This window comes from Corythoichthys intestinalis, chromosome 7, assembly GCF_030265065.1.
Source record: "Corythoichthys intestinalis isolate RoL2023-P3 chromosome 7, ASM3026506v1, whole genome shotgun sequence".
NCBI lineage: Eukaryota > Metazoa > Chordata > Actinopteri > Syngnathiformes > Syngnathidae > Corythoichthys > Corythoichthys intestinalis.
The window spans coordinates 29,135,384-29,160,854 of NC_080401.1; the positions used below are offsets into that span (position 1 = coordinate 29,135,384).

Here is a 25,471-nt window from a genome sequence, read left to right on the forward strand (position 1 = left end):
TCACCACATTTTCGGCGCACACTCTGTATGACTCTCATAAAATCATTTTTTTAGTATATGTGGATTTTGTTGGGACTCTCATTCAAAAAGGTTCGCGACCCCGACCCTACTCTGTCCACCTAGCTATCGACCTTCATCACATCCATATATGCCAATTATATTTCATCCACTACAGCTTTGTCTCCAAATCTTCAAGTCTCTGCTGTACCTCTGTTGAGCCAATTACCGATTCTGTGCATACGTGTCACGCCTTAAGTGAATCTCAGCTAATGGCAGCCAGTCAATAGAGGATGTTAGGGTGCCGCTCTCCTGCCCAGCTGAATCACAGTAAAATGGACAAAAATCAAAGAATAATAATAATTAAAGTGTCAATGATAACTAAAATGGGAAATTGTAATAAAAGCACTTCACAATGTACAGAGGTATGAAAATGTATTTGAACCTTTTGGAATTCCTCACATTTCTGCATAAAATCACAATCAAATGTGATCTAATCTTTGTCAAAATCACACAGATGGAAAAAAAAGTGTGCTTTAACTAAAACCACCCAAACATTTATCGGTTTCATATTTTAATGAGGATATTACGGAAACAAGGACAGAAGGGAGAAAAATAAGTAAGTGAACCATCACATTTAGTATTTTGTGGCCCTCCCTTGGGCAGCAATAACTTCAACCAGACGCTTCGTGTAGCTGCAGATCAGTCTGGCACATCGATCAGGACTAATCTTGGCCCATTCATCTCTACAAAACTGCTGTAGTTCAGTCAGATTCCTGGGATGTCTTTAGGTCATGCCACAGCATCTCAATGGGGTTCAAGTCTGGACTTTGACTTGGCCACTCCAGAACGTGTATTTTGTTCTTCTGAAACCATTCTGAAGTTGATTTACTTCTGTGTTTTGGATCGTTGTCTTGTTGCAGCATCCATCCTATTTTCAGCTTCATCTGTCTGACAGAAGGCCTCAGGTTTTCCTGCTAAACGTCCTGACAAACTTGTGCATTCTTTCTTCCATTAATGATTGCAAGTTGTCAAGGCCCTGAGGTAGCAAAACAGCCCCAAATCATGATGCTCCCGCGACCATGCTTAACGGTGGGGATGAGGTGTTGATGTTGGTGAGCTGTTCCATTATTCCTCCACACGACATTGTGTGTTACTCCCAAACGATTCAACTTTAATTTCATCAGTCCACAAAATATTTTGCCAAAACGTCTGTAGAGATTCCAAGTGCCTTTTGCGAACATTACACGAGCAACAATGTTTTATTTAGACAGCAGTGGCTTCCTCCGTGGAGTCCTCCCATTAACACCATTCCTGCCCATTGTTTTTGATGGGGTTCAAGTCTGGACTTTGACTTGGCCACTCCAGAATGTGTATATTGTTCTTCTGGAACTGAACAACATTCTGAAGTTGATTTACTTCTGTGTTTTGGATCATTTTCTCGTTGCAGCATCCATCCTCTTTTTAGCTACAACTGTCTGACAGACTGCCTCAGGTTTTCATGAAAAACATTCTGATAAACTTTTGAATTCATTCTTCTATTAATGATTGCAAGTTGTCCAGGCCCTGAGGCAGAAACAGCCCCAAATCATGATTTTCCCGCCACCATGCTTCACGGGTGTGATGAGGTGTTGATGTTGGTTAGCGGTTTCATTTTTTCCTCCACACATTATGTTGTGTGTTACTCCCAAACAATTAAACTTTGGTTTCATCAGACCACAAAATATTTTGCCAAACTTCTGTGGAGTGTCCAAGTGCCTTTTTGCGAACATTACACGGGCAACAATGTTTTATTTAGACAGCAGTGTTTTCCTATGTGGAGTCCTCCCATGAACACCAATCTTGGCCAAAGTTTTAAATATAGTTGATGTGTGCACAGAGATATTGGACTGTGCCAGTGATTTAGGTAAGTCTTTAGCAGACACCCTAGGGTTCCTTTTTTACCTAACTGGGTATTCTGGGCTGTACGCTTGGCGTCATCTTTGGTGGACGGCCACTCCTTGGGAGAGAAGCAACAGTGCCAAACTCTATTTGTAGACAACTTCTCTTCAGACTTTTAGAGACGATTTTGTATCCTTTCTCAGCTTTATACAAATCAACAATTCTTGATTGCAGGTCCTCACGGCTCTTTTGACCGAGCCATGATCCACATCAGACAATGCTTCTCATCAAGACATTTCTTATCAGGTGTGTGTTTTATAGTTGGCAGGGCAGTTTTAAACCACTCATCAGAAAACACCTGACTTAAAATGTTTGGTAAAAATTGGTTTCAATTGGCCTTTAAGTCTTCTTAGGCAGAGGGTTCACTAACTTATTTTCCCCCTTCTGTAATTGTTTACATGCTATCCTTGTTAAAATATGAAAACCTATACATTTTTGGGTAGTTTTAGTTAAAGCAGACACTGTATTTTCATCTGTGTGATTTTGACAAAGATCAGATCACATTTGATGGTGATTCTATGCAGAAATTTGAGAAATCCCAGAAGGTTCAAATACTTTTTAATAACACTGTATCTATAAAGTTAAACCCTCCCACTGGTCCCAATAAGTCAAAATCGTTTTATTCCCGATCAACATTACAGCTGTTCTTCCATGATTTGAAAAATCATCTCTAACTTTGCTGAAGCTTATCTGGCTGACTTTGTGCAAAGATATAACCAAAGATGTAACCAAATTAGATATATATTCTCTCTCTTTGCACAAAAGAACTACCACCAGTAATACGAATAAGAAGATAGAATGACTCATTAATTATATTTTATATATTGTCATGATCTGTTGCCAAATTTACAGTAAACCTCAAGGGGTCAAGGGCACCTGAAATCCATGGAGAACAATCATTATTATTATCCTACAGACAGTAGTTAATTAGCTCCATATTTTTGTTTATCCTACACAGCAACATTGCAGCTGCGTACGGTCAACAGTTTTGAATGGTGCCCGTTGTGACACAAGTATTGGCAAGTGTTACATTAGGAAAAAAATTACACTACTTAGACATTACATACATAGACATACACTACATTAGACCTCGCTTTGAGATTAATGTACATATATTTTACAAGTGTGTTAGAACTAAAGTGATCTGTGGGGATGCCTCATTCATTTGGTGCGTGAAGATGGACGGTACCACTTTTATGGGGGGCCGTTAGGGACATAATTCAGGATTACCTTTCACACACACTTATCAAACGTTCTCACACACTCTATTGAAACATTTTCTGCGCACGTATAGATGTGAGATTCTCGCACACATACATACGAGACGCGTGCACGAATACATGTGAAATATTTTTTGCGCACGCATATATATGAAATCCTTGCACGCTTACATGTGAGACCCGCACGCGCATATATATGAAATCCTTTCACGCTTACATGTGAGACCTGCGCGCGCATGTATATGAAATCCTTTCACGCTTACATGTGAGACCAGCGCGCGCGCATATATATGAAATCCTTTCACGCTTACATGTGAGACCTGCGCGCGCATGTATATGAAATCCTTTCACGCTTACATGTGAGACCAGCGCGCGCGCATGTATATGAAATCCTTTCACGCTTACATGTGAGACCAGCGCGCGCGCATGTATATGAAATCCTTTCACGCTTACATGTGAGACCAGCGCGCGCGCATGTATATGAAATCCTTTCACGCTTACATGTGAGACCAGCGCGCGCGCATGTATATGAAATCCTTTCACGCTTACATGTGAGACCAGCGCGCGCGCATGTATATGAAATCCTTTCACGCTTACATGTGAGACCTGCGCGCGCATGTATATGAAATCCTTTCACGCTTACATGTGAGACCAGCGCGCGCGCATATATATGAAATCCTTTCACGCTTACATGTGAGACCAGCGCGCGCGCATATATATGAAATCCTTTCACGCTTACATGTGAGACACTCACGCGCATGAATGTGAAATCTTTGCGCTTATACATGTGAGACACTTACGCGCATACATGTGGAATACTTTTTGCGCACGCACACATGTGAAACAATATTTTGGGTGCCATGTTTGTACTACATGTCGAATCCATTTTGACTGGGAGTGGATGGAAAGGAAGATCGGATGTCCCTAACACTGTCATTACCAGCCGTGAAGTTAAAGCTGGCAGTATTTTCGTGCTCCTAAATGTTTCCCATTCAGAAACAGCTCTGTCAACACGTTGCAAAAATGAAACCTGGATGGCTCAGGGTGCGTCATTGAGATTCGGCGTCTGTTGTTGTACGGCTGGCGCTGCATTAACTTACCATCACTTCCAGCGAATGTCGACGGAACGTGGGTCCAGAGCATAGCTGCAATCAGCACGAAGTACCGCAAAATATTTGCATAAATATATAGAAATAATGTATATATATACACACACATACACTATACAGGGTGATGAAAAAAAGAATGGGCCAAAACCATTGCGGTAAATTGGGGGGGCAATAACTACATTGACACAAGTATTGTATATTTTTATTTCATGCTTTACAAGTGCTCAATGTGACCACCAGCAGCATCACGGACAATCAAGCTGATATGACTAAATTTGTTAACTTACTTGATAAAGAGACTTTCTTATCAAATTAACAATTTAATTAATCATTTCAGTCTATGTCAATGATTTTGAAAGGAATAAATGTGTGATTTTGGCACATTGTTTTTGAATCACCCTGCACATACACACATACATCATATGTACAAACATAAATTATATATACAAACATTCCTTATATATAATTATATTATGTACATATAATATGTGGTCAATAAACCTTACTGCGACATTTTATTCTTATACTTTAACACTGTCTTGCATCTGTGAATAAACACAATTTGCACTTCAGTCTACAAGGCATATATATTTGGCAATTGGAAACAAGGTGGGATGGTTTTTTTTATTTCAAAACAGTTCCAATGGACTTCTTCAAATCTGAAATTTTACCTTTTTCATCAGTCATATGCAAACTGATATTGACAATCAAACCACACTCGGTATAGTAGCTTAAGATCCATTTTTATATACATATTCAGTAACTTAAGTACTGTGGAGGGGGGGGACAAGTTAGTCCCTCACATGCCGTTTTACTGAATTCTCATCCCACATGCAAAACAAACATTATTTCTTTTACACATTTTAAACAACGAACCAACCACAACAATATTGCACTCAAACCAGTGTGGATAAAATAATGATTTGTTGTAGTGTGGGACATTTCCAACACCGTATATCCTGGTCTGCTCGCGTTGTCGTAGCGGAACTGTTGCCCCGATGCGAGGCTAGCTGCAAAGGCTACCCCAAGATGCATTGGCGTGCCCGGGCATCAGTCTCGGGGTTCCCGCGCAGCGTGCGAAAACTCTACCACCGAGCCACCAATACTTGCAATGGAAGACGGGCAGCACGCTGAAATGATTAATCACAGGGTACACAAAGAGACAGACGACCATTGGCACCCACATTCATACCGTCACTGAGTGGCAATTTATCCTGTGCTTCTCTTTGTCGATATCAGCAGGTAACCTGGACTCGTCCGGATACTGGCCTCCATTTAAATGTGCCAAAAGCCGGAGGAACAGTTGACGCCCACTTCAATTGTGTCATAAGCTACAATGTAGCTTATTGGTCAAACTAACGTCTTTTCCTCCACGACCTTAGAAAATAAAAGCAGGCAAATTAGGTTAAAGAGGAAAAAAGGTGATTATACAAAAATAAACAGGTCCATGACCCATATTTATATTATATATGTATTTATACTTTTAAGAATATTGCCAAACTTGACTGATCCTTCATACAAGTAAATACACTGCCAATGGGAAAACCCATTGGCAGTGTATCAAATACTTGTTCTCCCCACTGTATATATCCCTTCTGTCGCACTAACGTATTATTTGGAAAAGGCCCAATAATAAATCGTAATATGCAGCCCTTTTACACTGTCTACTAAAATACCGTGCACACTCATAACTGAGAACCTCACACAACTACACAAGTCTTTTTTTTTTTTTCCGAAAGTAATGCTAAAAATAATAGAATTTTCCAAAAATTACATTTCGGTATAAAAAATGATAGAGAAATACACACTATTATTTCTAGATTCATTTAACAGTTTTCTCCAGGAAAAAAATGATTGGAAAGATTTGGTGTTATACATTGCTGCACACTTTTTAAAAGATAATACATTTCCTATGAATATTCAGAAACATTTTCAAAAAGGTAAGGCCACTTAGAACCCCAGAGGTATTGATATGTTGGTGAAAAAAACAAAAACTTGTAAAGACATAACATGATTTTTTTTTTTTTTTTTTTTAGGGTTGGAAAGGATATTTTTAACGTTTAATTTTTTAAAACCAAAGACAGAGACTTGTCACAGATAGCTTTGTTACAATGTAATAAAAAAAAAAGCAAGTCTGGTAGTTTTCAGATAAATTGCTATCGTTATTAATGCATGTGATAGAATATTTTATCCAAGCAATAATTTGCTCATCCCACTAGTAATTTCTTTTGCTTATGTGAACAAGAATTTTGTTTTGATGTTACTAAGTATGGAATAGTAATATACACAGGTTCAACTCAAGGAGCAAGGGCAGCTAGTAAGAAAATACAACAACAACATTTATTCAAAGTACTACAGAACTCACAAAATCATATAATCCCCAAAATATACACAAACTATCTAAATAAAAAATATTGAATTTGAACAGTCCCTTCAAAGTCTTTTGCTACTGTGCCTCAATGTCTGTTGTACTATTCAGTGTATGTGTGCACTATCGGGATAGTGTGACTGTATATTGTGTGAAGAATTTTGTAGTGAAGGTGACCTTATCTGCTTTGGGTGATGCTCCAACAGTTGGCTGAAGTTGAAAAAAATTGGTCCTCAATCCCTCATTGAATCAGGCCGAATCCTCCTTGACATCAATTCTGTCTGTCAGATGTAGATCCAGCAATTAAAAACAAACAATCTGCATATCAAGAACTTAATTTTCAACCAACCATAGAATGTACAGCATGGCAAGTATAACCTACAATACTGGTCAAAATTGGTCGTTTCCCACATTTAACTATTTGTTCATGAATTGTACAGTGACTGATACTAGCCCACCTATCGATAATACTTTCCAAAAATGCATCAACATACAACATTAACTTATTTGTATTTGAAAAAATAACATCTTACTATATTTCCAATTTCCTCCAATTGTTTTTTAGACAAAGAAAAGACACAATATCTTGTAACTCAACTCTACAGGAAAACGTGTCTATGACATATCCTCTTGCATAGTAGCATAAAGCATAGCAACTCACCAGACACTTGTATCACACAGAACTCAGATGTAATTCGCTGATTAGAGCAGTCTGGAACTCGTCTGCAACAAAATCAACCTTTTATGGTTTCGCGTACATGAAATTGAAATACGTTTTTTCGAAACCATTACCAGTTTTTCTTTGGTTTGAAAGAGGTCGCGCGAGCGTTAGCGTTTTCTCCATTAGCGTTCATAGCATCTTCATTTCCCAAAATGCAACGCTCATATACCTGGTTTTAGTGCAATGCAAGATCATATAATGCCATCTAGTGGACGTTTTAACTAACAGCAGTCATCAAAAATACAGTTTTAAATAAAAACCATAAACAATACCTTTATCAGTGTTCCACTTCATTATAGAATGTAGGCTAGTACTGAATGGCTGTGAATATGTAGTTCGATTTCATCCCTGCTGACCCTTATATCGATTATAATTTGATGTTGATGAGGCCGCACAATACTTTGGACTTCCTTACAATCTCAGCCAAGTAACATCTTGAAACATATTTATTCAGACAGGCTTTCTTCCTCATAATTCTATTATTCTTTTTAATTTAACATTGTTGTGGGTTTTATCTGTATGTGTGTATTTTAACTTATTTTTTACCTTTTACCTTGTACGGCAATCTTGAGTGTCCTGAAAGACACTTAAAAATAAAATGTAATATTATTGTTGTTGTTTTTTAATGCCACGTTTAAAACACACAATATAATTTATTCAATAATGCTAAAAAAATCTTAAACTTTATTTAGATCTATCTTTATCAAGCTTAAAATATATGTGCTAATGAAAATATCTTGCTTTCTTGATTATTCAACCATTCAATTTATTATAATTCAATGGCATGCATCAATGTGGATACTTATAATTACCGAGACTTATGTCTGATAGCTTTTTAAGTCATACGTATCTGTACAGATGTTTTCACATGCATTTATACGAACGTTTGACCAAGGAATGTGAGATATTTTTCAGTCTTATGTGTGAGAGGTTATTCACTTGTGTGTATAAGAGGCTCTCAGTAATGAGACTGCACAGAATCTCACTTGTGTGTAGAAGAGCATCTCACAAATGACAGTGCACGGCATTTCAGTAGATAGTATACGAGGCATTTTATAGTAGGAAGCTGTACTGGTCCTTTTCAAAATAAAAGTATTTACGGCGGAAGCGATATATTTTTACTTGTATAAAGCATCATTCAAGCTTGGCAACATTCTTAATAGAATAAATACATATATATCATCTAAATATGTGTCGTGGACCTTTTTTTTTTGGTGTGTAAAATCACCCTTTTCCTATTTAACATAATGTGCCTGCTTTTATTTTGTAAAATCGTGAGGGGGTGACGTTAGTTTGACCAATAAGGTACATTGTAGCTTCTGACGCAATTGACGTGGGCGTCGACTGTTCCTCCGGTGTTTGGCCCATTGAAATGGAGGCCTCGGGACGCTATTGTGGACGAGTCCAGGTTTCTTATCGATTTCGACCAAGGAAGCGCGGGATGAATTGTCACTCAATGACGGTATGAATACGATGTGGGTGCCAATGCTCGTCTGTTTCTTTGTGTTCCCTTTGATTATTCATTTCAGCGTGCCGCCCGTCTTCCATTGCAAGTATTGGTGGCTCAGTGGTATAGTTCTCGCACGCCGCGCGGGCACTCCGAGACAGATGCCCGGGCACGCCGATGTATCGTGGGGTAGCCTTTGCAGCTAGCCTAGCATCGTGGAACCAGTTCTTCAACGACAACGCGAGCAGACCTGGATATACGGTGTTGTAAATGTCCCACACAACAACAAATAATTTTTATTATATTTATTTATACCACACTGGTTTGAGCGCAGTATTGTTTTGGTTGGTTTGTTGTTTAAAATGTGTAAAAGAAATAATGTTTGTTTCGCTTCTGAGATGAGAATTCAGTAAACGACATGTGAGCTACTAACTTGCCCCATCCCCAGTACTTAAGTTAATGAGTATGTATATAAAAATGTATCTTTAACTTTAACTACTACACCGAGTATGGTTTGATAGTCAATATCAGTTTGCATATGATTGATGAAAAAGGTAAAATTTCAAATTTGAAGAAGTCCATTGGAACTGTATTTTGAAATATTAAAAAAAATAAAAGTGTTGCAACCCCCCCCCCCCCCCCCCGTTTCCAATTGCCAAATAAATATGCCTTGGAGGCTGAAGTGCAAATTGTGTGTTTATTCACAGATGCAAGACAGTATTACAGTTTATGAATAAAATGTCGCAGTATAGTTTATTGACCGCATATTATGTGTACATAATTTTATATAGTGAATGTATGTATATAATATTTTTATATATATATGATGTATGTGCAGGGTGATTAAAAATCAATGTGCCAAAATCATCACGCATTTATTCATTTCAAAATTATTGAAATAGACTGAAATTATTACATTTTTAATTAAATAAAGTACTTACTTTTTTTTTTTTTTTTTTTTACTTTAACAAGTAAGTAATCTTAACGAATTAAGTCATATCGGCTTGATTGTCTGTGATGCTGCTGGTGGTCACATTGAGCACTTGTAAAGCATGAAATAAAAACAAAAATATACAATACTTGTGTCAATGTAGTTATTGCCCCCCCAATTTACCGCAATGGTTTTGGCCCATTCTTTTTTTCATCACCCTGTATAGTGTATGTGTGTATATATGTATGTGTATATATATACATTATTTCTATATATTTGTGCAAATATTTTGCGGTACTTCGTGCTGATTGCAGCTATGCTCTGGACCCACGTTCCGTCGACATTCGCTGGAAGTGATGGTAAGTTAATGCAGCGCCAGCCGTACAACAACAGACGCCGAATCTCAATGACGCACCCTGAGCCATCCAGGTTTCATTTTTGCAACGTGTTGACAGTTAGAGCTGTTTCTGAATGGGAAACATTTAGGAGAAATGAAAATACTGCCAGCTTTAACTTCACGGCTGGTAATGACAGTGTTAGACATCCGATCTTCCTTTCCATCCACTCCCAGTCAAAATGGATTCGACATGTAGTACAAACATGGCACCCAAAATATTGTTTCACATGTGTGCGTGCGCAAAAAGTATTCCACATGTATGCGCGTAAGTGTCTCACATGTATAAGCGCAAAGATTTCACATTCATGCGCGTGAGTGTCTCACATGTAAGCGTGAAAGGATTTCATATATATGCGCGCGCGCTGGTCTCACATGTAAGCGTGAAAGGATTTCATATACATGCGCGCGCAGGTCTCACATGTAAGCGTGAAAGGATTTCATATATATGCGCGCGCGCTGGTCTCACATGTAAGCGTGAAAGGATTTCATATATATATGCGCGCGCGCTGGTCTCACATGTAAGCGTGAAAGGATTTCATATATATGCGCGCGCGCTGGTCTCACATGTAAGCGTGAAAGGATTTCATATACATGCGCGCGCGCTGGTCTCACATGTAAGCGTGAAAGGATTTCATATACATGCGCGCTGGTCTCACATGTAAGCGTGAAAGGATTTCATATATATGCGCGCGCGGGTCTCACATGTAAGCGTGCAAGGATTTCATATATATGCGTGCGCAAAAAATATTTCACATGTATTCGTGCACGCGTCTCGTATGTATGTGTGCGTGAATATCACATGTATGCGTGCGAGAATCTCACATCTATACGTGCGCAGAAAATGTTTCAATAGAGTGTGTGAGAACGTTTGATAAGTGTGTGTGAAAGGTAATCCTGAATTATGTCCCTAACGGCCCCCCATACACTTTACTACACTTTACACTTTACTACATTAGACCTCGCTTTGAGATTAATGTACATATATTTTACAAGTGTGTTAGAACTAAAGTGATCTGTGGGGATGCCTCATTCATTTGGTGCGTGAAGATGGACGGTACCACTTTACACTCATTGTCAGACCTCATGGAATTAAAATTGAACCCTTACTTTTGATTGTATTAGGCCATTAGAACACCAATTTACAAATGTAATAAGCGATTGCGAAGGATAAAAGGATGACCAAATTCTTTGTACAAAGATAGCAGGCGTGCTGAAATAGGCCTACCAGCTCCATGCCGTTTCTGCTGGAGAAAGTAACGAGAGTAACATTTTAAAAGTCAAAAGGATTTTCCTGAATGTAATGAGTTCAAAAGTATCTTTGGTTTGCCGTCACTGCCTCTGTACAATAATTGACATTACAATACTGTATGTAATGTAGTACCATGTACTCGTTTAGCTCTGGTAGGTATTATCAAATAGGTATTGGTACATTTTTTTTTAGTGAACCAATGATTAACAGTTGCATTGTAAATTTGACCTGTTAACTGAGAACACAAACATGTCACAAAGAACAACTGAAGCCAAAAACATGACAGATTTCACTGTTTTCTGTTCTGTTACCTCCACCTGTGTCTTCTGTTTTCTGAACTCTGGTCATTGCATCTGCAAAATTAATCACTTCAGTAAATATCTGTATTTAAAAAAACAATATTATATTCTCATACATCCATGGGTTATTGCACAAATGTAGGATGAAGAATTAAAGGATTATTGTAAAGCTGTGGCTTCACTTAGCCTGATAGGCGCTTTCTTGGATGGATTGGTTGCACGTTTGCCGTGCAGGATGAAGAGACACATTTGATTCAAGCTAGGTGGGCACAGCATTCTCAACAAGTCCACGAAATCAATCACAGAATCAACAATGGACAACGCATGCACATATTCGTTTACGCCTACAGAGCAAGAGCTGCTTCTTCAACAATATTAAGAACTAAAAGCCAGTATTTGCCAAAAAGAAAAAAAAATGCTACTTTATAAAAAGGACGAAGTAAATCCTTTCACACAATAGAGGACTGTTTTAAATGTGGAAGTAGCCCAAATATCTATAGTTGATAAATAAAATGTACTCCATAGGAATTGCCACTAAAGTTAAAGGAGGTGGGGCTCCTTTATCAATCTTTATTAGTACAGTTTTCAACATAACTCTTGGCTGAAACCAAATAAATGAATTGAAAGAGTGTTGAAGTTAAAAGCAAATTTATAATAATTAGAATATGCTCAATATTACCTCTGAACCGTCATTATGAGGCTTAGGACATTGAAATATAGAATCTACAAAAAAGCTAACATTTTTACCAGGAGAGAAATAGGTGCTGGAATGTTAAAAAGTGATTTGATTGGTGATTTAATTTAGCAGCTGTGCATGACCAAGGAAAGTGAGCAGCTGTCCACAGGGTTACACAGCCACTCCTCCATAATCGGGAGTAAGGGAATTCAAACTCGACGCTTTATGTGACTCATTGAATTAGTGTTCTCCTCACACTATTGAAAATGTGGATTGGAGATTGACTGACAGAGGCAGAAATGGAAAGTGCGTTTCAGCTCAGCTGTTTCATTGCCCCTATTGAAGCAAAAGCCCTGCTTCCTCCTAAGCATCTTAATTTTGTGCATTTCAATAAGCTATCATATCATTATATCAAAATAATCACATTGTATAATTTTTGCTACCTCATGTTTCCTTACCAACTGCATTAGTATGATCCCCATCGGGCTGAAGAGGGCAAGGGCGTAGGTTTGCATAGGGACGGTAGGGACATAACACTACCAACTTTTCAGGATGCTCAAATTGTCCCCAGTAACTTTTAAGCAACCTTATTTGCATTAATGAATTCATTTATATGGGTAATTAAGATTGTCTTCCCAAATGTTGTAAGGATAGAGTTGACCCCACCGTTATTAAATGAATTACAGTACTTTCAATATGTTCAGACTTATATTGACCCCTTTTCACTTGCTAAATTGGCCAGTCCATTTTTTTTCGCTTCAAACGCACATTTGATGGGCTGATGGCTTGACCCCCCCCCCCCCCACACACACACACAGTCACACACGCATTCACACCCCCAACAGAAATACAACATGCCGCCTCCTCCATCCCCCTTCAAAGGCGAGGAATATTAGAAGTTTTTTTCCACTAGCAGCAGCTACTGTAAGTAATGTAAAAAGATGTCAATGTTGTAGAGGTGGGAAACACACCACTAATTTTGTTACTGAAAATCCGACCTGCATCTGAGTTAGCATTAAATTAATCCGTGCGAATTTCTCGAACTCGCGTAAGAAACTGCTTTGAGAGAAATATCCTCCTGTATGTGTTTTCTACTGTTATCATGAATTAAACTGTGAGAAATGCAATGAACCGAGGTTTACCCTCTTCTCCTAAATTGTCATTTTTATTTTATTTATGTGGTCTTAAAGCAGCCCAAAGAAGCTTTTATCTTTTTGTTAAGTTTGGCTGTGCTTGTGGACAGAAGCAGTAGTGTTTTACCTTGAAGAAGGCTGATTTTATTTATTTTTGTAATACGCCAAGAAGTTTTTTCAGTTATATTTAATTTATTTAGACAGACAATGTTGAGTGGTTTTACGAAAAATGTTTATTTAATGGTCAAAACAAGATGGAGGAAAATATTCGACTACAATCTAAGGAATGAGTACTTATGGGCACCAGAGCTGCTATTCCATTTTGAAATAAATGTTTTGTTTTGTTGTACAGTGATCCCTCGTTTTTCGCGGTTAATGGGGACCTGCCGCGATGAATGAAAAACCGCGAAGTAACCCCCCCCCCCCCGCCCCCAATTTTTTTTTCTTGTGTGTTCAATGTATTTATTCAGATTTAGCATAGGGAAGAGATACATACGAGACATGTTTTTTTTTACTTTTTTCCTCCAAAGTATAATGACAAAAAAAACTGATGTACATATTTTAATAAATCATTTTTAAGCACTTCGAATGTAATAATTATGATAAGTTTTAAACATGTTGCTGACCCACCGAGTTCATTTTTAAACAAGAATAAAGTAGAAAAAGGCTTGTCTTCATTAAATGCTTCATTTAGTGAGTCCACTCAAATCCACTCAAGCTGCTCACTTACATACAATGAGTTCCCACAGCAACTGTTTAACATGTTAAACGATAAGTGACGAATGCGGCGCTTTGAAGTTTCGGCTTCCATGCAAGATCAAACCTTAACGTCTGTCAATCATCGTTGACTTTAATAAGCAGCTACAGTGCACTGCCTGACCAAGAGAAGCGGTAGGAGCAAGAGTGAGAGACTACAGTGCCTTGCAAAAGTATTCGGCCCCCTTGAACCTTGCAACCTTTCGCCACATTTCAGGCTTAAACATAAAGATAAAAAATTTTAATTTTTTGTCAAGAATCAACAACAAGTGGGACACAATCGTGAAGTGGAACAAAATTTATTGGATAATTTAAACTTTTTTAACAAACAAAAAACTGAAAAGTGGGGCGTGCAATATTATTCGGTCCCCTTGCGTTAATACTTTGTAGCGCCACCTTTTGCCCCAATTACAGCTGCAAGTCGCTTGGGGTATGTTTCTATCAGTTTTGCACATCGAGAGACTGACATTCTTGCCCATTCTTCCTTGCAAAACAGCTCGAGCTCAGTGAGGTTGGATGGCGAGTGTTTGTGAACAGCAGTCTTCAGCTCTTTCCACAGATTCTCGATTGGATTCAGGTCTGGACTTTGACTTGGCCATTCTAACACCTGGATACATTTATTTTTGAACCATTCCATTGTAGATTTGGCTTTATGTTTTGGATCATTGTCCTGTTGGAAGATAAATCTCCGTCCCAGTCTCAGGTCTTGTGCAGATACCAACAGGTTTTCTTCCAGAATGTTCCTGTATTTGGCTGCATCCATCTTCCCGTCAATTTTAACCATCTTCCCTGTCCCTGTTGAAGAAAAGCTGGCCCAAACCATGATGCTGCCACCACCATGTTTGACAGTGGGGATGGTGTGTTCAGGGTGATGAGCTGTGTTGCTTTTACGCCAAACATATCGTTTTGCATTGTGGCCAAAAAGTTCAATTTTGGTTTCATCTGACCAGAGCACCTTCTTCCACATGTTTGGTGTGTCTCCCAGGTGGCTTGTGGCAAACTTTAAACGAGACTTTTTATGGATATCTTTGAGAAATGGCTTTCTTCTTGCCACTCTTCCATAAAGGCCAGATTTGTGCAGTGTACGACTGATTGTTGTCCTATGGACAGACTCTCCCACCTCAGCTGTAGATCTCTGCAGTTCATCCAGAGTGATCATGGGCCTCTTGGCTGCATCTCTGATCAGTTTTCTCCTTGTTTGAGAAGAAAGTTTGGAAGGACGGCCGAGTCTTGGTAGATTTGCAGTGGTCTGATGCTCCTTCCTTTTCAATATGATGGCTTGCACAGTGCTCCTTGAGATGTTTAAAGCTTGGGAAATCTTTTTGTATCCAAATCCAGCTTTAAACTTCTCCACAACAGTATCTCAGACCTGCCTGGTGTGTTCCTTGGTTTTCATAATGCTCTCTGCACTTTAAACTGAGCCCTGAGACTATCACAGAGCAGGTGCATTTATACGGAGACTTGATTACACACAGGTGGATTCTATTTATCATCATCGGTCATTTAGGACAACATTGGATCATTCAGAGATCCTCACTGAACTTCTGGAGTGAGTTTGCTGCACTGAAAGTAAAGGGGCCGAATAATATTGCACGCCCCACTTTTCAGTTTTTTTTTTTTGTTAAAAAAGTTTAAATTATCCAATAAATGTTGTTCCACTTCACGATTGTGTCCCACTTGTTGTTGATTCTTCACAAAAATATTAAATTTCATATCTTTATGTTTGAAGCCTGAAATGTGGCGAAAGGTTGCAAGATTCAAGGGGGCCGAATACATTTGCAAGGCACTGTATGTGATCGGTTCGGGACAGCTCTATAAAATACTGCATTTATTTATTTATTTATTTTAATTAATCTGTGATGGCTTGAGGGCGCTAAGTTTGAAGCGTGAAGTAGCGAGGAATCACTTCTTATTAGTTTGCCAAATATGTATTTTAGCTTTGAGGTTTAATCTTGGCTCGTGACTGACTCTTTGTTGTGTTTAGTTCTTAACCATTTTAAGAATATAGAATTCTAATAAATCTTTCATGGATCCTGTTCATGAAAACTTTTTTTTTTTTTACATTTCCGTAGAACATAGAAACTCCACACACTAACCAATTCGATACAAAACCATGAACTATCAACAATGAGAGACAGACGAACCACTGTTGACATATACAACATATTAAATTACTGTATGTCAAATTACCTCATATAGTGCTCAAGTGTACGTGAGTGTTGTTGGCACCAACAAAGTTGGCATGTGCCTATTTTTGCAGTACTCAAATGATGGACACCAACTAAGACAGCAGGCGTAAATGAAAAATAAGTCATGCCAGTTGCAATGAAGATGATATACCAGCATATTGTCGCTGTCCGATGAAAAACACAACTAAATCCAAACTAAAAAAATATTGTTTAACATGTTTTTGATAGAAGGAAAGAACAGTGGGAGTAGTGATTCAAAAACGTAATTAAATACTGTTTATGCGTATGTTACTTAATGCACGGTAAGTAGCATTGTTGACTCAATACGTCTACTCTTACAAGAAAAGATAAGAGTCTGATCATGGAAGCTGATTGTGCAAGCTGTATTTAATTGTTTTAGCTGCCGAGGCACTAGTATGGTGACAACCAAGACTAGTGAGAAGTTTAACACCTGTGATGCACAGTCCACGCTTTCCTGTTGAAAGCATTTTTAATACCAAACATGTAATTATCTCATTGGGGAACTTTCAATGACTGTGTGACTATAAACTTTGGAGGGTCCAAAACGTATGCGTTTTTTCTTTTTTCGGTGTTTATACCTTGTATCTATCTTCTTGTAAGGAAAAGAGCACATGCACTATTGTTCTCAGCTTTACTGTGTCATGTTTCCTTGTTCTTTGTTGTCGTTGACGGGTTACACATTGTCACGCTGGTATGATGTCACTCTATTTACATAGCTGATGTAGCTATTGCAGCAGAGTTTGCAGTGGAAATCCAAGTCAGATCAAGGTTTATTGCGTTAACCATTGGTTAAAATGATACTAAAGATTCAGTAAGTGTGATGAGTTCAGTTACAATAAACATAGGAAACACCGTACTAGGCAAAGTTACACACAAGTATTACAGAGAAGGCTTGAGTTATAGTGTTATGTTCAGATTAGGGCTGTCAAACGATTAAAATTTTTAATCGAGTTGATCATAGCTTAAAAATTAATTAATCGTAATTAATCGCAATTCAAACCAGCTATAATATATGCCATATTTTTCTGTAAATTATTGTTGGAATGGAAAGATAAGACACACGACGGATATATACATTCAACATACTGTACATAAGTACTGTATTTGTTTATTATAACAATAAATCAACAAGATGGCATTAACATTAACATTCTGTTAAAGCGATCCATGGATAGAAAGACTTGTAGCTCTTAAAAGATGAATGTTAGTACAAGTTATAGAAATTTTATATTAAAACCCCTCTTAATGTTTTCGTTTTAATAAAATTTGTAAAATTTTCAATCAAAAAATAAACTAGTAGCTCGCCATTGTTGATGTCAATAATTACACAATCTCATGGTGCTGAAACCCATAAAATCAGTCACACCCAAGCGCCAGCAGAGGGCGACAAAACACCAAAAATCACAAGTAACAAGTGGACATGACACTGTCCTGTCATTTTAATCTGTTTGAGATATTTGACAAACGACAAATATTTTAACGTGATTAATTTTTTTAAAATTAATTAAAATTAATTAAAAGTAATAGCAAAAATGTAGTCAAGTACAAGTAAAAATGTATTCCTTGAAAAGAATACTCAAAACATTAGTAATATTTTGAGTAACTATTTACAATGTCTTTTTTTTTTTTCTCAGCAAAATCCCTCCATCTATATGAACTCTTATTATTATACTATACTACAACCCCTGGCAAAAAGTATGGAATCACCAGTCTCGGACGAGCACTCACTTAGACATTTTATCACGTAGAACTAACTCAGATATAAAGCTTGAAAAAAATAATGAATTACTTCAAAAGTGCAACTCTTTAGCATTCAGAAACACTAAAAGAAATGAATAAAAAACATTGTGGTGGTCAGTAGCCTAAATATTAGTATTATAGAACAAGTGCAGGGAAATATATATGGAATCACTCCATTCTGAGGGAAAAAAATGGAATCATGAGAAACAAGCAAAGAAATAACAATCAAAACACATCTCTAGTATTTAGTAGCACCACCTCTGGCTTTTATGACAGCTTGCAGTCTCCGAGGCATGGACTTGATGAGTATTCTTCATCAATTTGGTGCCAACTCTCTTTGATTGCAGTTGCCAGATCATCCTTGCAGGTCGGAGCCTTGCTGTGGACCATTTTTTTCAATTTCCACTGCAGGTTTTCAGTAGGGTTGTGATCTGGGCTATTTGCAGGCCATGACATTGACTGGATGAGTCTTTCTCCAAGGAATGCTTTAACAGTTTTAGCTCTGTGGTATAATGCATTGTCATCTTGGAAAATTGCAAACATATTTTCAATTGAAGGGATAAGAAAGCTGTCTAAAATTTCAATGTAAACTTGTGCATTTTTTGAAGATTTACCACAGCCATCTTCCCAGTGCCTTTGCCTGACATGCAGCCCCATATCATCAAGGACTGAGGGAATTTTGATGTTTTCTTCAGGCATTCATCTTTGTAAATCTCACTGGAACAGCAGCAAACCAAAGTTCCAGCATCATCACCTTGTCCAATGCAGATTCTTGACTCTTGGCATCTTGTCCAATGCAGAGTAAAAGTAAAAAGTATTCCATGGTAAAACTACTCTAAGAAGTATATTTTTCTCAAAAAGTTAACTCAGGTAAAGGTAACCGGGTAAATGTAACGTGTTACTAGTCTCGTCACGTTATGTTACTCAAATATTTTATACATTTTGACTATATTAATGCATTTAGGAAAGATTTTAGAATGTCATGGTGACAACAATGTAAACATCGCAACATTCAAATGGTTGTCGTAAGTTGCGTTTCTGTTTTACTTGCAAGTGTTGTTGGAACAAAGGTTTGGCGACAGGCTGATTTACTGTGAGCCGCAAGGAGATTTGTTCACAAAGATGAGTCCCACCCTCACAGAGGTCTCTCCTTGCAGCACCACAACTCCTAAGCAGACAGACAGGATAGATACAAAATTAGGGAGATAAAGGGCACTGCTGCTGGAAGAGAGACGTTAAGGAGGTAGGTCGAAAGAATAATTGAAGGTGTGGAAAGTGTGTAAGATAAGTGCAGGAAACAAATGGACATCGGGCTGTTTGGAAGTCCTAGTTGGTTTGGCTGATTGAGTTGATGCCGGGCCATAAACTGAAAAACGAGGTTACACAGAATACATGGAAATAAACCATTTCACACAGGCCGCAGAGTATGTAGGGGGATGAAATAGGATGGATCTGTGTAAATCCTCTACATCAGTCCTTTTCAAATAGTGGAGCACGCCCCCCCCCCCCCCAGGTCGCAAAATGATTGAGGGCGGGGTTTGGGCATCTGTTCTCGGGGAACATATTTTTTGTCGTACTAGAATAAAGTGCAATTGGACATCCACTAAGTGGGTAGCAGTGGCGCTCTCATTTTCAGAGTGTGCACAGCATACAGTGGGGAGAACAAGTATTTGACACACTGTCAATGGGAAAACCCAATGGCAGTGTATCAAATACTTGGTCTCCCCACTGTATTTGAACCAAACAAGAGCACACAGCAAAGAGCAGGAGATATGAAGTGCATTGAATGAACAAATCCCTTCAGAAACACCATGAAAAAATATTTGACAGGGATGTTGGAGATGTCTCCCGAAAGCTAAGACGAGGAAATTTAAAAAGCATATGTAGCATTTGGCTTCACTTTTAATACAATGAGAGACAAGGAAAGACCAGTATGTTAACTGCGTCTAAAAATGTTGGCAGCAGACAGCATTAGGCAAAATCAATTAAGACATCACTTAAAGACATTAGACCCCAATTACATTGATAAGCCGCTTGATTTTTTTGTCTGCGAAAACGTGTCGAATATCACAATCATCCTGTTTTGTAAGTGCTACATCAGTAAACCAGCAAGCACTGTTATCATCATATAAAGTGGCATACCAAGTAGCTCAGTGCAAAAAAAAACCCCAAAAAAACACTACCATAGCAAAGGAGCTGATACGACATGGTCTCGGTCGTGCTGGACGATACAAGTGCTGCAAAATTAAAAACTGTCCCTCAGTCCTATGACACTGTCATTTTTGTTTCAATTAGGGCTGTCAAACGATTAAAATTTTAATCGAACAGCTTAAAAATTTATTAATCGTAATTAATCGCAATTCAAACCATCTATAAAATATGCAATATTTTTCTGTAAATTATTGTTGGAATGGAAAGATAAGACACAAGACGGTTATATACATTCAACATACGGTACATAAGTACTGTATTTGTTTATTATAACAATAAATCAACAAGATGGCATTAACATTATTAACATTCTGTTAAAGCGATCCATGGATAGAAAGACTTGTAGTTCTTAAAAGATAAATGTTAGTACAAGTTATACAAATTTTATATTAAAACAAAAAATTAACTAGTAGCTCGCCATTGTTGATATCAATAATTACAGAATGCTCATGTTGCTGTAACCCATAAAATCAGTCACACCCAAGCGCCAGGAGAGGGTGACAAAACACCAAAAAAACACAAGTGACAAGTGGACATTACACTGTGCTGTCATTTTAATCTGTTTGAGCGGGGCATGTGCGTTAAATGCGTCAAATATTTTAACGTGATTAAATAAAAAAATTAATTACCGCCCGTTAACGCGATAATTTTGAGAGCCCTAGTTTTAATAATTTTTTTAAACTTTTTTTTAGTTTAGTTATTTTTTTTTTAGTAACTGTCTTCATAATTTACCTCTTTGTGTGGATGTTTAATTTGATATGGTCATGAGGCATGCTTCTGTGACACCACTACAGTGAGCATTTAGGAAATGTTCATATTTGTAATTATCACTACACACTAAAAGCATAGGTTAGTTGCTTGCCTCTTGGAAAACAACTTTTGGAGTCTCTGAAAATTTCTGCCCATTAATCCATGATATCACAGCATATAACACTGGATGAGAAGAGTCTGACTCAATCTCAGTTCTGTTTTATGTATCCCAAAGTTGTTTGAACTGTTCAAGGCAGTGGCTCTCTGCTGTGGAGTTGAGTTCTAAAACAGCAAATTCATCTAAACATGCAATTATGAAATTTTGATTTGTGAACCTGAAAAAAGAGCCTTCCATTTCAATCCATTCAAACAAAGTTGACAATTTTAGCCTTTACTTTTTTTCTCTGTTGAAGCCACTGTTATAATGTACTGTATGTACAGAGGTATACATAAATGTGCAGTGTATACATTTTACTGTGGCGAAGAACAATCTAAATGGGTTCATAAGTTTTTCATTTGTTATTGCTTGGAACCTGGCTGACAAGGTTGTAGAATTTGTACCACAGAGTATCTGACTATCTACTGGTGTGAATAGGTAGTAGCACTGTCTAAATGTAACTTTTTGTCATCCAGAGAAGAAAGAGGGTTGGGTTCTCTCTATGAACTGACTAACCAATTTTACTTTATAATTTACATTAAGAGTGCGTGATTGTGCATTAATGTGATAGAGAAAGAAGCGTTTTCAGCAGAAAATATAGATGCATTGTGTTTGTTCACTAATTTTGCCAACCACAGTTTCTGCACTGTCCTCAGTCCCAAGCTTGAAACATCCACTACCCTTCTATGCCACACAAGCCTTCTCTCCTCTCCTCGTGGCAGTTGGTAACAGTGCCCATCACATAGACAGATAGAGCCAGCCCTGACCCCTTCCAGCCTGCAGGGACGCCAGGAGAATTAGTGTCTGACTAGAGAAAAAGGGTAGATAAAAAGGAGAGTGTAAAAGAGTGTATTCCTTTGTCAAAGAGGTAACTCATCACCTGGTCTCCAGTTGCAAAAATTATTTTTCCCCAGACCTTGATGATAGTTCACACAACGAGATTATCTTCTATGTTTTTTTATGTATTTTCCTGTTTTCTTTATTTGGCGAACATGCCTTAAATGTGAGAAGCATATGCAAGATTTGGCAGCATCCTCAATATAGAGGGATCTATTTGAGTGAAGAGTTACAAGATGAGCTTACATGCCAAAATGAAGTCTGCTCCCAAAGTAACAAAGTAACTGTGTCTTGCTGCCTTATTTGTGCTGTCACATCCATAGTAACGCACATGTCCATTTCTGGCATAAAAAGCGATGTTCCAAATTATCACACACATGCAAAAATGTGTGAGTGGTTCACTGAAAGTCTGAAACAAGACAGTTCTCTCTCCCTCTATGCAATGTGTGTATCACAAAAGCAAGGGATTGATATTTTCTAAATTATTTACAGATAAACTCTCACCACAACAGCTTCAAAAAACTTCAAAAATACACCGAAGTTCCTTGTTTTCAATCAGCTTTCACCATGTTTAAAGACGTCTTGCTGTTGAAAGCAATAGCATTTTGAGTATTGCGATGGTACAAGCAAAGCGGTGCTGCCAATTTGAGCTACGGTGAAGAAAATAAGTATTTGAACACCCTGCTATTTTGTAAGTTCTCCCACTTAGAAATCATGGAGGGATGTGAAATTTTTATCGTAGGTGCATGTCCACTGTGAGAAAGGTAATCTAAAAATAAAAATCCAGAAATCACAATGCATGATTTTTAATGATTTATTTGTGAAATAAAGCTGCAAACAAGTATTTGAACAAATGTCAATCAGATATATTTCTGACCCTAAAAGACCTGTTAGTCCGCTTATTAAAAGTCCACCTCCACTCCATGTATTATCCTGAATCCGATGCTCCCGTTTGAGGTTGTTAGCACCTGTCCCTTCCATACAATCTGTAAGACTCCAACTTGCAACATTGCCAAGACCAAAGAGCTGTCCAAAAACAAAATTGTACACCTCCACAAGGCTGGAAAGGGCTACGGAGCAATTGCCAAGCAGCTGGGGGAAAAAAGGTCCACTGTTGGAGCAATGATTAGAAAATGGAAGAAGCTAAACATGTCGGTCAATCTCAATCGGAGTGGAGCCCCACGTAAGATATCACCTCGTGGGGTCTCAATGATCCTAAAAAAAGGTGAGGAATCAGCCCAGAACTACACGACGGTGTCGGGGACGCGGGGCAGCAGGTGGTGGTAACCCAAATGCAGGGAAACAAAAAATAAACGCAGCAAGGCAGGTGGCAGTGAACTCAAAAAATGTTTTAATAATAACTGACAAAATCACAAAGTACAACCAAAAGGACTAGGGATAAAAAAGGCAACGTTCAAACAAAAACTTACTTTATCGGAGGGTTTAGTACACGAGGGCTAGGGCAGGACTTCGACTTTGACACAGACAATGACGCAACAAGGACTGAAAAGAAACTGGGAGCTTATATACACACACACAGAGACGAGGGGTAACGAGACAACGAGGAACAGATGGGCGACACAGAAGGATGCAGGGTGGCGATACTCTAGGAGCAGTTAGAACAGGTGAAATCAATGGGCAATCACATGAACACACTAGGAGGGAACCAACACAAAACCTAACAGTACCCCCCCCCCAAGGGACGGATCCCAGACGTCCCGAAGAGGAAAAAAAAAATCCCAAACACGGTGAGAAGATGGATGTCTGGAGGAGGGTGCAACATCAGCCCGTCAGGGCTAGTCAGGCGGGCGTCCAGGACGTCAGATGTGGGCTGATCGCACGGGTCGATCGGGTGGGCACTTGGGGCACCAGACATTGGGCGACCGCACGGGTTGATCAGGCGGGCGCCCCGGACGAAGTACGACTCTGTCGTTCATGCCGCCAAGCCGTGGCAGGTAGCGGGGATCGTCATCATCGTGAGGCGAGTCAGGCACGGAGTCGTCGTGCGGCGGGTCAGGCACAGAGTCGTCGTCGGACTCGGGCGGACCAGGCACTGAGTTGTCGTCGGAGTCGGTCTGACCAGGCACTGAGTCGTCGTCAGAGTCGGGCGGACCAGGAACTGAGTCGTCGTCGGAGTCAGAGTTGTCGAGCGGACCAGGAACAACGTCTAATTCTGAGTCATCTGCTGGCGGAACAGCGTCTGAGTCTGCTGGCGGAACAGCCTCTGAGTCGTGGTCGTCTGCTGGCGGAAGAGCTTCTGGGTCGTCTGCTGGCGGAACAGCGTCTGAGTCGTCGTCGTCTGCTGACGTAACAGCGTCTGGGTCGTCGTCGTCTGCTGGCGTAAAAGCATCTGGGTTGTCGTCGTCTGCTGGCTTAACAGCTTCTGGGTCGTCGTCGTCTGCTGGCGTAACAGCTTCTGGGAGGCGCAGTCGTCTGCTGGCGGAATAGCAGCGGAGTCGTCGTCGTCTGCTGGCGGGACAGCAGCGGAGTCATCGTCGTCTGCTGGCGGGACAGCAGCGGAGTCGCAGGAGTCTTCTGGCGGGGCAGCAACGGAGTCGCAGGGGAAAACAGGAGCGCTGGGCGCAGGCACAGGACTGCGGAGAGTCGGCACGGGCACAAGACTGCGGGGAGTCGGCGCGGGTACAAGATTACGCGGAGTCGGCGCGGGCACAAGACAACGGGGAGTCGGCGCGGGCACAAGACTGCGGGGAGTCGGCGCGGGCACAAGACTGCGGGGAGTCGACGCGGGCACAGGACTGCGGGGAGTCAGCGAGGGCACAGGACTGCGGGGTAGACGCCAGGGCGCCGGGACAGGCACCTTGGGCAGCCTGGAGGCCGTCGCAGGAGCCTTGGGAGGCCGAGGAGTCTGGACAGGTCCAAGCTGTCGGCGTTGACAAGGCTCTTGGCGAGTGCCCTCAGGTGGCAGGGGTGGCAGAACAGCCTCATTATGCCGCAATGAGCCTGGGCGACCCCGCAGACCGCCCCAGGGGGGTCCCGGATAGATGGCCCAACGGGATCCCAGGTAGGAGTTTCTGGCCAGGAGCTCCGAACAGGACACAGAACGAGGAGGGTGGAAAGAAAAGTAAAAAAAAAAAACGTGCCGAGGTAAAATATAATCGGGGGAATGGGCGGATGGTCGTGGGCGTGCACGCCTGTGCCGGATCTTTCCCGCTGGGTCCACAATTGGTTGCGTCATTCTGTCAGGGACGCGTGGCAGGCAGGTGGTGTGGACGCAAATGCAGGGAAACAAACAAAAAAAAAAAAACGCAGCAAGGCAGGTGGCAGTGAACTCAAAAAATGTTTTAATAATAACTAACAAAAT

General features: G+C 39.6%; 1 protein-coding gene and 1 long non-coding RNA gene across 4 annotated transcripts in view; one reads left to right on the forward strand and one right to left on the reverse strand.

Annotated features, from left to right (window-relative positions):
- LOC130919467 (transmembrane protein 125) overlaps positions 1–25,471 on the forward strand; it is a 49,792-nt gene that overhangs the window by 1,809 nt on the left and 22,512 nt on the right. The window lies entirely within an intron of this gene.
- On the reverse strand, positions 4,512–7,529 carry LOC130919468 (uncharacterized). Of its 2 annotated transcripts, XR_009063966.1 has the most exons (5): positions 7,428–7,529; positions 7,297–7,358; positions 6,813–6,916; positions 5,460–5,644; positions 4,512–5,397 (listed from the first exon to the last, which is right to left on the reverse strand). It is a non-coding gene; the product is annotated as an uncharacterized LOC130919468 (long non-coding RNA). The 2 variants fall into 2 exon arrangements; XR_009063965.1 differs by having other exon boundaries at positions 4,512–5,644.